General features: G+C 46.7%; 3 non-coding genes across 3 annotated transcripts; all 3 read left to right on the top strand.

The window, feature by feature from the left end:
* Positions 1-3,913: 3,913 nt before the first annotated feature.
* Positions 3,914-3,986, top strand: TRNAK-CUU (transfer RNA lysine (anticodon CUU)). The gene has a single exon. It is a non-coding gene; the product is annotated as a tRNA-Lys (tRNA).
* A 2,265-nt stretch (positions 3,987-6,251) lies between these two features.
* On the top strand, positions 6,252-6,324 carry TRNAV-CAC (transfer RNA valine (anticodon CAC)). The gene has a single exon. It is a non-coding gene; the product is annotated as a tRNA-Val (tRNA).
* Positions 6,325-9,809: 3,485 nt separating this feature from the next.
* TRNAK-CUU (transfer RNA lysine (anticodon CUU)) lies at positions 9,810-9,882 on the top strand. The gene has a single exon. It is a non-coding gene; the product is annotated as a tRNA-Lys (tRNA).
* Positions 9,883-10,433: the final 551 nt, after the last annotated feature.

Below are 10,433 nucleotides of genomic sequence, written 5' to 3'. Positions count from 1 at the left end.
ATTTGCTAGCCCCTGTCCAAGGTAATAGGAAAAGGCAGAGGTAGCAAATTATAATAGGCGGAACCCTGTCCATCATAATTTGCTGTCCCAGACAAGAAGATGGAGAAAGGTGAGAGAAAGCAAATTATGATGGGAAAGCCCGCCACCCATCACGATATGGTACCCCTGGACCAGAGGATGGGGAAAGGCAGATGCAGCAAATTGTGACAGGGCAGCAAAAGCGATCAGCAACTGCTTCCAGTAGCAATTTGTGCTCCCAGCTGTTTGCAGCGTGACCCTGGCTGGAGTCTGGGAGATCCCAGACCTGGCATCTGTCCCTTTCCATCTAAACTCCCATAAGGGAGAGTGTGCCAATTTTAGGAAAGAGCTGGACATACAGAGGGGGGAGAGGGAGGATCCTGCACAAAATCTCTTTCTTTTCCAAAGCAAATATCTCAACCCCTAGGTCATTTTCTTTCCCCTTTTCCTTTGAGGCAAAGGAAAATGAATGGAATGTAGGTAAATAAAGATTAAAAAGCGAGCATATTATATGTTGAGTCTTTGCCCCTGCTCTTTGCTGTTTTAAGCTAAACCTCTGACTGCCAGAAGCTGGGAGTGGGCGACGGGATGGATCGCTGGATGATCACCTGTTCTATTCATTCCGTCTGAGGCACCTGGCATTAGCCACTGTTGCAAGCAGGGAAGTTGGGAAAGGGGTGGGGTTCACAAAGAGGAATTGTGTGGAGCCTAAAACTGGGACTGAGGCACTTAAGGACCTTTGTGGGTCCAGGCTTATGTTCCAAATTCACTGTTCTTCTTCCTCGAAGCCTCCACTGGCCAGTTTGCCTGCTCTGGCCCCCATGCTGTTCTGCCTCTGGCATCGGCTCACAGCCCCTCTGCAAATGTTCATGGGACCTTCCCATCTTTGCAGCCTGTCACCTGCCTGCCTCTCATCAGGGCATTGCTAATGGGGCCCACTGTAGAGCTTCAGGTCCGTGCTCTATTCCTCAGTACTCCTTGGTGCTTTTTGCACTCTGGTGTGGAAGCGGATTCTTGTGTCAGCTTCATCCTTTGTAGATACACAAAGAGCTTCAAAGTGGGCTAGCATCCACCAAGATCAGCACTGTCCGTGGGTGGGAGCTGAAAGCTAGTCTCCATTTCTAGAGCCTCTGGTGGCTAATAAGGCCAGTTACCTGGCACGGCTTTTTGTGTCTGCATCCACTGGAGGGGGGGAAGAACCTTTCTGGGTGCAGGGAATGGCCAATGGGAGGGAAATACTTGGGCAGAGACAAATGAAAGAGGAAGGAAGGGAAATCTCTGCTGGTTTTGTAACACTGACAGACCCCACTCGTTGGCAGGTACAATTGAACCTGGGGCTTCTGGAGCTTAGTGTACGAGCCTCTACGCCTATGGCCCTTAGGTAAGGCTGTAGAGCAGACTCATTAATCTCTCTGTCTCTAAGTGGTCTCGGTGCCGCTAGATGGGACAGAACACCACACCCAGGAGGTGTGTGGGTTACAGTTTTATGAGGGGGTTATTAGCAGTGGACGTAAGGGGATCATTTCCAGAGGGAGTAACTGTAGAGTCCTGGCCAGGATCCATTTTGGGGGTTTAGTGGGGGGAGGGCAGAAGGGTGCATTGTGGGACCAGAGAGGAGACTTTCAGTGAAGCCAACTCCTGGGGATTCTCTGGCTGTGGGAGCTGTGAGACGGAGCTGCGATCTCGAATTGGGACTTCCCTGTCTTAAGCTGATCTGACCCTTTGACCCTTCCTCCCCCAATCTTCCTGTAGTCCGACAAGGGCTCTCAGCAGTCAGGAATTCTTGGATGCTTCTCCAGAAATAACTGTGTGGCACAAATGAGTGGTGGAGCTCAAATGGAGTAAACTGATTTTGAAGTCACCCTGGATTATTCCATACTTTCCTTAGTACATCTTTCTTTCTTTTCTTTTTTCCTTTCAGTTTAAAATTCTCTTTGAATTTCCTGGGTTTTTAAAACTTGATTTGGGGATAACTGGCTGAGTCCATGAGGCCCTGCCACCCGGCCCTCAATTTGATGGCATTTCTCTGCCTGGCCTTTCCTCCCAGGAATATTCTAGGAGTCATTTGGTAGAACCCTGCTGAGTTTTGTGATAACTAGCAAGGGGAAATCCCTTCCCTCTACTCTCAACCTTAATTCCACACTAGTATACTTTGTGTCTGGGAATTTCCTCATTAAACAAAAATCATACACGAGCACTAAAGAAGACAAGAGATCAATGCAGAAACTTAGCGATGCTTTAATACAATGATTCTGTGCTTCAGAAAAATGAACTAGGATCCAGATGAGCTGTAGAATTCTGAACCATAGTTCTGGAACGTGGAGATTAATATTCACAATCCCCTGCTAGATCCCCTACCCCCACTGTCTCAACCCAAAGGTTTTCCTCTCCAGTCCTCGCCTTCTCCTGCCTGTCACCAGGCCTCCCCATCTCAGTCTCTGATCTAGGACAATGCTAAAGTCCTCCAGGATCACAAAGAACAGTCACCATACAGGCAGATCAACGCCTTTCTAGCCTCCTTTCCCCCCTACTCACACTTTAGCCTCCTAGCTCATAAAGACTGGGATGTCAGAGCCTAGAGGAGCCCATTCCGTGGGGTCCTAATGGAATATTCCCTTCCTGTCTCAGTGACACAGTGTGAGAGGGGGCCATGGCCCTCACACTTTTTGAAAGTGGATGGGCCTGGCAAATCCACTTTTCGCCATGGCCCCCTGACACACACCTCCCCAGCCAGGCCGCAGCTGGAGCCTGGCCGGGGAACCCTGGTAGTGGGGGGCATCACACCATGGACCCTCCACCTGCCTGGGGTGGGGAGGAGGCCGAGAGTAGCCCCTGACCCATTTCCTCATCCTCCAGGTCCCCCACCCAGGGAAGGTGGAGGATCGGTGGCTCCTCACAGCTGCCCTGCTGCACAGCTCTCACCATGGCCAGGCCCGGGCTGCAGCTCTGAGGCCCCAACCAGAGCCAGGTTGAGATAGGAGCCACGCTGGTAGCTGTTGGGAGCTGCGAACCCTCCACCTGCCCTGGGCCGGGGGGCCTGCACTGCAGGGACATGGGCCAAAAGCTGCTCTTGGCACTCCCATCCCCATGGGTGGAGGGTCTGCAGCTCCCGGCCCACTCCTCTTGGCTGGGGCCAGGGCCTTGGGCAGAAGGGGTGGTGCCATGGAGGGGGGGGGAGGCCTCTGGTCCTCCTCTTTTCATCAGGCTACACTGCCCCTGCTCGGAAGACAGGATATTGGGCTAGATGGAATATTGGTTTGACCCAGTGTGGCCTTTCATAAGAACATAAAAACGGCCATACTGGGTCAGACCGATGGTCCATCTAGCCCAGTATCCTGTCTTCCAACAGTGGCCAATGCCAGGTGCCCCAGAAGGAATGAACAGAACAGTCAATCATCAAGTGATCCATCCCTTGTTGTCCATTCCCAGCTTCTGGCAAACAGAGGCTAGGGACACCATGCCTGTCCACCCTGGCTAATAGCCATTGATGGACCTGTCCTCCATGAATTTATCTAGTTCTTTTTTGAATCCTGTTATAGTCTTGCCCTTCATGACAGCCTCGGGCAAAGAGTTCCACAGGTTGACTGTGCGCTCTGTGATGAAATACTTCCTTTTGTTTCTTATGTTTTGCTTGAAGTTTCTTGTTTCATTTCTTCTTATCTTCTGTTCTGAATTCCCCCTGCTCTTTGTGTCTATAATTTTGCATCCTGTGGCTTGGCATTCTGGGGGTTCCCAGAAGGTGGTTAACTCTGGAAAAGCAGCCTGATGGATCTTAGGAAGGTTTCCTGGGGTTATTGCAACACAGGACTAGAAATTTGGGCAGGTAGAAATGGCAACTGAAGAAACAGAACTCCAGTTCTATTCTACTTGCTTAAATCAGGCCATTACATAAGCAGCCCGGCTAGCTCAGTCGGTAGAGCATGAGACTCTTAATCTCAGGGTCGTGGGTTCGAGCCCCACGTTGGGCGAAGCAAGTAAGTTTTTCAAAAGTTAGTGAAAGGTATTGTAACCATTTCTTCTTTCCTGGAAAGAAATGTATGTCTCTAAAAATGTCTGTTCCAAACCTCTTCCTGTTTTTTAAAGAGAGCGAGAGGGACACGCCAGATGCCAGTTCCTGCTCCAGGAGTAAGACCACCCTCTTTCTTACAATCAAAAGATATTATTCTGATCTCCTCTTCTTTCTTTTTCTGTCTCAGCTAGGACAGAAAAACAGACCAGCTGCAATTCCCTATCATCTTTTGTCTCGGTCGACTGGGTTGATTATTAAGGGGGATTGCTCTGGAGAGGGACAAACAGCTGATGGATAATTGAATCACACAAAAAAAATTCAGAGACAAAATTAGTAAATATGATTTTTCTATCCAGCAAAATGGAAAATAGGTGGAGTGTAGGGATTGTGCTTTTCTCCTGTGCATTTATTATACAATCAATCAATTTTATATTTGAAACAGCAGAACCTAAAATAAGAATATGTTTAAAAAATTGCTTTATTATTTTTGTAAAGTGTTTGAAACACATTTGGCCCACAGCTTCAGTAGATTTGCCCCAAGGCTGACTTTGGCCTAACACTGGAGTGGGTTACCTAGGGAGGTGGTGGAATCTCCTTCCTTAGAGGTTTTTAGGGTCAGGCTTGACAAAGCCCTGGCTGGGATTATTTAGTTGGGATTGGTCCTGCTCTGGGCAGGGGGTTGGACTAGATGACCTCCTGAGCTCCCTTCCAACCCTGAGATTCTAAGATTCTATGATTTCAGACAAACAAAAACACCCCTTTGATTTAGATGGATGTGCACTGCCCTGTCCTTTGTACTGTCTCATTTTTATACATTTTTATAGAGCAGATTTGTGTTAAGTTCTTAAAGGGAGGCTGAAGTTAATTTTATTTGAAACTGACACAATTTTTTAACCCGGTGTTTAAGGGAACAGCCATTAAATGTCATAACCTAAACTTTTTTCTTTCTTTTTTTTTTTTTAAAATAAGGGTTTATTGGGCGCCCCTTCTGGTGTCTGTTTTACAAATAGAAAAGGAGTACTTGTGGCACCTTAGAGACTAACCAATTTATGAGCTTTCGTGAGCCATGCTGAAATAAATTGGTTAGTCTCTAAGGTGCCACAAGTACTCCTTTTCTTTTTGCGAATACAGACTAACACGGCTGTTCCTCTGAAACCTGTTTTACAAATGTCGTTTCAGGATGGGAGAAACTGACTAAACTAACTGACTAGACACAAACTTGTCAAAGGCAACAAGTGAACACACGTAAAAAAATAGAGAAAAATAAGATTTAATAATGCCGGCATATTTAACACATTTTATCCTCTTATAAAACATTTTTGTTATGATTTGCTGAAGTGCCTTCTGATTCACCAGAGGTACATGGGAAATAAACGAAAAATGGTATATTTGGTTAAATACTGAAACTGCTTTTAGTTTAGCAGACGCTAAATAGGGACGAGAAAAGCGGTAGCTGTCAATCCCTATACTCGCGTGTTACTTTTTCAAAGCCAGGGGCTTGTATCCCAGTAGGGAATGAGTTTTATTCGGTACAGCAGTGGTCTCCCCAGTGATCAGCCACACAAAACCCCTATTTTAAAACCGAAAGGATTAATTTGAATATACTTTCCCCTTATTCTTTAACGTGTAATCACTTTGAATTGTCATGAAGCTGATACCGTAAATAATTCAATTCTTAATTTTCCGTCTTTACAAGTCCTGTCCATTAACTTTCAACCCCATCAGCCCTCGGTGTATTACATGTCTCTTATCATTTAAAACCAGCTATACAGAGTTGATCCTTAGATTCCTTCGGGGCAGGGTTGCTTTATACTGAGGGTATCTGGATGCTGGAGTTCTTAGCATTATCCTGAGTGCATTTTTCTTTCCTCGTGTGTTTGCGTGTGTTATGCCTGGACCCCGAGGAGGCTCACGTATGTGTCTCAATTCTGATCCGCCAAAAGTGTCTATACAAAACTTTCTGCCCCCTGCACTCTTCCAGATCTAAGTGTTGCCCATATCTGGCCGGCCCCTGGTCTTTGTTTAGCAGCCACGCTGCATGCAGGGGTGTGAATGAAAGGGAATGTTACACAGGGGGAGATAAAGCAGCCTCTGTGGGAGGCGCCGGTTAAACAGCTGCCTGTGTGATATCCAGCAGCAGGAAAGCATCAGCACTTGGCAGGAACAGGCCTGTCACTCTCATACCAATGGCTGTAGCCGCTATGAAGAAAAATGCAGCCAGCTGGTTTCTGTAGTGTAGTGGTTATCACGTTCGCCTCACACGCGAAAGGTCCCCGGTTCGAAACCGGGCAGAAACAGCTTATTCCTTTTCCCCACACCCCTCCCAGAGAACCTGTTTTGTTTTGGTTTCAGAGTAACAGCCCTGTTAGTCTGTATTCGCAAAAAGAAAAGGAGGACTTGTGGCACCTTAGAGACTAACCAATTTATTTGGGCATGAGCTTTTGTGAGCTACAGCTCGCTTCATCGGATGCATACTGTGGAAACTGCAGAAGACATTATATACACAGAGACCATGAAACAATACCCCCTCCCACCCCACTCTCCTGCTGGTAATAGCTTATCTAAAGTGACCACTCTCCCTACAATGTGCATAATAATCAAGGTGGGCCATTTCCAGCACAAATCCAGGTTTTCTCACCCCCAAAAACACACACACACAAACTCACTCTCTTGTTGGTAATAGCCCATCCAAAGTGACCACTCTCCCTACAATGTGCATGATAATCAAGGTGGGCCATTTCCAGCACAAATCCAGATTTTCTCACCCTCCCCCCCCCGCCACCCACACAAACTCACTCTCCTTCTGGTAATAGTTCATCCAAAGTGACCACTCTCCATACAATGTGCATGATAATCAAGGTGGGCCATTTCCAGCACAAATCCAAGTTTAACCAGAACGTCGGGGGGGGGGGGGTAGGAAAAAACAAGGGGAAATAGGTTACCTTGCATAATGACTTAGCCACTCCCAGTCTCTATTTAAGCCTAAATTAATAGTATCCAATTTGCAAATGAATTCCAATTCAGCAGTTTCTCGCTGGAATCTGGATTTGAAGTTTTTTGTTTTAAGATAGCAACCTTCATGTCTGTAATTGCGTGACCAGAGAGATTGAAGTGTTCTCCGACTGGTTTATGAATGTTATAATTCTTGACATCTGATTTGTGTCCATTTATTCTTTTACGTAGAGACTGTCCAGTTTGACCAATGTACATGGCAGAGGGGCATTGCTGGCACATGATGGCATATATCACATTGGTGGATGTGCAGGTGAACGAGCCTCTGATAGTGTGGCTGATGTTATTAGGCCCTGTGATGGTGTCCCCTGAATAGATATGTGGGCACAATTGGCAACGGGCTTTGTTGCAAGGATAAGTTCCTGGGTTAGTGGTTCTGTTGTGTGGTATGTGGTTGTTGGTGAGTATTTGCTTCAGGTTGCGGGGCTGTCTGTAGGCAAGGACTGGCCTGTCTCCCAAGATTTGTGAGAGTGTTGGGTCATCCTTCAGGATAGGTTGTAGATCCTTAATAATGCGTTGGAGGGGTTTTAGTTGGGGGCTGAAGGTGATGGCTAGTGGCGTTCTGTTATTTTCTTTGTTAGGCCTGTCCTGTAGTAGGTGACTTCTGGGAACTCTTCTGCTCTATCAATCACTTCTGCAGGTGGGTACTGTAGTTGTAAGAATGCTTGATAGAGATCTTGTAGGTGTTTGTCTCTGTTTTGCAGTCTCTCTTTGGGCACCTTCATCGGTAGGAAATTGCCATATTTCTCCACCTTCATTTTTCTTGCATAAGGAAAGTTCATGTCAGATCTTTAATCAGCATGTCCCTAAGTCGCCTAAAGCACAGCAGACTAATAATAATGAAATAATGGTCTGCAACTTGATCTAATTTATCTAGGTATGTTTGATTTTGTCCAGAATTGCTCAATTGCCTGTCAAATGGGATTTATGTCACATTAAGGATTATGATGGTTGTTTAGGGAGGAAATGAGTGCTATGCTGTGGGTAACAATAACAGAGAAGTAACCTGACCTTGGGTATTGACCAGCATTTTCTTTGCCTTTAGATTATGTATTAAACTGGAACGGGAATAAAAGGCATGGAGTCGACTTGAAGGAAAGGGCTGCCTGGTTATTGACAAGCTCATTCAGACAGGGAGAAAATGTTCTTATGAAAGTTCTCGCGGATTGCGAAATCACTGCCTGTGTGTTTTGTGGGTGTATGGGGGATTTTAACCCTCCGCCTGGTTTGCTGGATTACCTTTAGTATGGCCAAATTCTGCACTCAACCAGTTTTCCGCTTTACCTTGCCAGGTATTTTCACCGTGACTTCCTGAGTCTTTCTGGACACCGATTTTTTTTTTTCATGCTCACTTCCCTACAGGGGGATCCATGTGTTTTCACCATTATTTCCCCTACACTGGGATCCATGTGTTTTAACCATTATTTCCCCTGCACTGGGATCTATGTGTTTTCACCATTATTTCCCCTGCACTGGGATCCACGTGTTTTCACCATTATTTACCCTGCACTGGGATTCATGTGTTTTCACCATTATTTCCTCTACACTCGGATCCATGTGTTTTCACCATTATTTCCCCTGCACTGGGATCCACGTGTTTTCACCATTATTTTCCCTGTCGTGGGTCCATGTGAGTTCAACATTTATTTTTTCCTGCACCAAGACCCATGTGTTCTCCCCGCGCCAGTTAGAGTTTGTCTACATGCGGTGTCAGTCAGGAGCAGCTATTCCTTCCTAAGAATGTGTGGACATTCTTACTCTGGACTAAGGCCCCTCTTGTGTAGTTTAACACCGTTGCAAACAGGAACAAGGTAATTCTGGACTATGACTGAATCACTCCATGGGTTTGAGAGTAACAGCCGTGTTAGTCTGTATTCGCAAAAAGAAAAGGAGGACTTGTGGCACCTTAGAGACTAACCAATTTATTTGAGCATGAGCTTTCGTGAGCTACAGCTCACTTCATCAGATGCATACCGTGGAAACTGCAGCAGACTTTATATACACACAGAGAATATGAAACAATACCTCCTCCCACCCCACTGTCCTGCTGGTAATAGCTTATCTAAAGTGATCAACAGGTGGGCCATTTCCAGCACAAATCCAGGTTTTCTCACCCTCCCCCCCCACACACAAATTCACTCTCCTGCTGGTGTTAGCCCATCCAAAGTGACAACTCTTTACATAATCAAGTCGGGCTATTTCCTGCATAGATCCAGGTTTTCTCACATCCCCCCCCCCCCCCCCCCCTACACACACAAACTCACTCTCCTGCTGGTAATAGCTCATCTAAACTGACCACTGGGTTTGCACTGTGTTAGCCCCATGCATCTTCACCCTGTTCTTGACTAAATCCTTCCCTGTACAGCCAGGCATTTGGGCAGTGAATTCTCAGGCGTTCAGATGCACACGCGTGTGCACTTTTCAGGGGGTTTCCCCCGCTGTTTCCCCAGTTATTGTGCCTGGATCCTGCCAGATCCTGCCTTCTTGTTGGGTTTTCTGCCAGGACTGAGTCAGGATGTTTTATAAAGCGCCTGAAATGTGGCCTGCATACCAGCGGGAATGCAACTTTCATGCCTTCTTTAGCAAACTGCAAATACGGAAGGAACTAGATTAAGAGTCTAGGGTGAATCCTGGAGAGGGTCTTGTGTCCAGGCGTGTTTTCCAGGCGGTCAGTTGGGAGAAAAGGCAAACTCCAGTCTGCAGCAAATCAAGAGACATGACACAGCGCTTTCTAAGTAGTCCCTGCTAAAACCCATGTCTTATAACGAGTGCCCGGCTAGCTCAGTCGGTAGAGCATGAGACTCTTAATCTCAGGGTCGTGGGTTCGAGCCCCACGTTGGGCGCAGTCTCTTTTTCCCCCCCTTTCCCTAAAGAATTTTTTCTAGATGAGCCCCCTGCATACAAAACCGTGCATTTAAAATTAGGGCCCTGTTTTGATCTGGGGAGAATAGCCCCTAGGCTTTGATCAGTGGAGAAAAAACACGTGTCACTACAGTGGGGAAAGTCTGAGAAATGAGCACCTTCTTTTAAGTCGCTTCAGTCACCTTCCCATTCCCTCTGATCATTATTCTGTCCCCCCCCCCCCTTGCTGAGATCACTGTCCCCCACTCTGTTCTAGTCCTCTAAGGACAGGAGGAGAGTTTCAGCGTCTTGTCACTTTCAGGGAGTTCCCCCCCAGTACCAGATTCACACTGTGTCTATTTTACCACCCCGCCCGGTGTGAGAGGAGACGAACTGTAGGGAGCTCTTTGCCTTTCATTTTTTTTTTCATTTCTTCATTGCCTTTCTCAGCCCAGGTGACAGGTGAAATTGAAAGCCATTCAGCAACTGGTAGCACCCAGATCTGCCCCCACTGAGGGCTTCATCTTGCACCATTGAAGCTCCTGAGAGGCTT

This window comes from Caretta caretta, chromosome 14, assembly GCF_965140235.1.
Source record: "Caretta caretta isolate rCarCar2 chromosome 14, rCarCar1.hap1, whole genome shotgun sequence".
Taxonomy (NCBI): domain Eukaryota; kingdom Metazoa; phylum Chordata; order Testudines; family Cheloniidae; genus Caretta; species Caretta caretta.
This window is presented reverse-complemented; position numbering and strand designations above follow the sequence as displayed.